At 43.5% G+C, this 1,599-nt stretch overlaps 1 pseudogene across 1 annotated transcript; it reads right to left on the bottom strand.

Moving 5' to 3' along the window:
* Positions 1 to 6: 6 nt before the first annotated feature.
* On the bottom strand, positions 7 to 812 carry LOC101570551 (annotated as a pseudogene). Its single transcript, XR_002819476.1, has one exon. The product of XR_002819476.1 is annotated as a 14-3-3 protein theta pseudogene (transcript).
* Between the last annotated feature and the right edge of the window lie 787 nt (positions 813 to 1,599).

Below are 1,599 nucleotides of genomic sequence, written 5' to 3'. Positions count from 1 at the left end.
TGTTAAGTTGTCTCTGAGCAACTGCATGATGAGAGTGCTGTCTTTGTAGGAGTCTTCATTCAGCGTATCAAGCTCTGCAATAGCCTCATCAAAAGCCGTTTTAGCCAGTGTGCAGGCAAGCTCGGGGTTATTAAGGATCTCATAGTAAAATACAGAAAAGTTAAGAGCCAGCCCCAGGCGAATTGGGTGTGTGGACTGCATCTCTTTCTTGCTTATATCAAATGCCTCTTGGTAGGCTCCTTGGGAATTATCTATCGTTTGTTTCCGATCATCACCACGTGCAACTTCAGCAAGGTATCGGAAGTAATCCCCCTTCATTTTCAGGTAGAAAACTTTACTCTCTGGATTAGTTGCATTGGCTATTAAATATTTATCCAACAATTCCAGGACAGTAGTGCAGATGGACCGCAGCTCGGACTCTACTTTCTGCCGGTAGTCCTTAATCAGCTGCAACTTCTTGTCGGAGGTGTCGGTTTTCTGCTCGATGCTCGAGATGACTCTCCAGGCAGACCGGCGGCCCCCGACCACGTTCTTGTAGGCCACCGAGAGCAGGTTGCGCTCCTCGTTGGACAGCTCGGTGCCCTGCTCAGTCACTGCCTTCATGCAGGTGGCCATGTCGTCGTAGCGCTCGGCCTGCTCGGCCAGCTTGGCCTTCTGGATCAGCTCGGTCTTCTCCATGGCGCTGATATCTGTCGGGACCTGGGAGCCAAGCGCTAGGCGAGCGAAGGAGAGCAAGGGCGCGCGCCGACCCGGATGGGGAGGAGTCCACCTCGAGAGCTTCTCTTCTCCGCGACAGCGTCAAGAGTCCCACCACTTTGATCAGCTTTTGACTTTAGCCGAGGACCCTCCCGTCTCCTCGAACCACTACTTTAAAGATAACAACATGTAGTGCATTCACTATTGTTATTTGCCAATTATTTTGCTATGAAATTTTATCTGACCTTTTTTCCATTAAGAAAAATTCTGGGCAGAGAAATCATCCAGTATGAAGAAAGAGCACGAGATCCATAAGAAAAGGCTGTGGTTAGTGCTGAGCTAATAAGTTATGTTACAAACAAGAAAACATAAAAAAATGGATACAACATCACTGAAATTGCTCAACAAAGTCATTCCTCACAAATGAATAATTGGAAGCAATAAAAAATCTGAAGATAACAAAAAGTGCATTAAAAGGTTGTTTACAGAAGGGAAAGCAGATCTGAGGAGATAGCTTGGGCATCTAAGTGTCTGCCCAGAAGGAAAAGCAAGCACAGTTTTCAGAAGTGAAAAGGAAATTTACCATACATATAAGTGAAGTGTATAGAAGGATAAATGCTTATGGTCAAGAAAAAGCAAAATCCTCTATGCCTCCTAGTAATCTAATTAACAGTAAATGAACAAAAAACAAAATCTTGAGTGCTATTAGAGAGAGCACTGGTTGTCATGCCATGTCAAATTATCTTTCAAAGTTGATGGGAAAATTAGACACTTTCATGATAAAGAACCTTTAGAAATTCATAACCACTGCTCTATACATTAATTCACTTCTGTTTTCTACCCCATAAGCTAATTTCACAAGTTACTAATGGGCTGCAACAAATCTTTTTTTTTTTTTTTTTT

The sequence above is a fragment of the Octodon degus genome, unplaced genomic scaffold, assembly GCF_000260255.1.
Source record: "Octodon degus isolate 3935 unplaced genomic scaffold, OctDeg1.0 scaffold00341, whole genome shotgun sequence".
NCBI lineage: Eukaryota > Metazoa > Chordata > Mammalia > Rodentia > Octodontidae > Octodon > Octodon degus.
The sequence above is the reverse complement of the archived record's forward strand: the minus strand, read 5'-3'. Positions and strand labels throughout refer to the sequence as shown.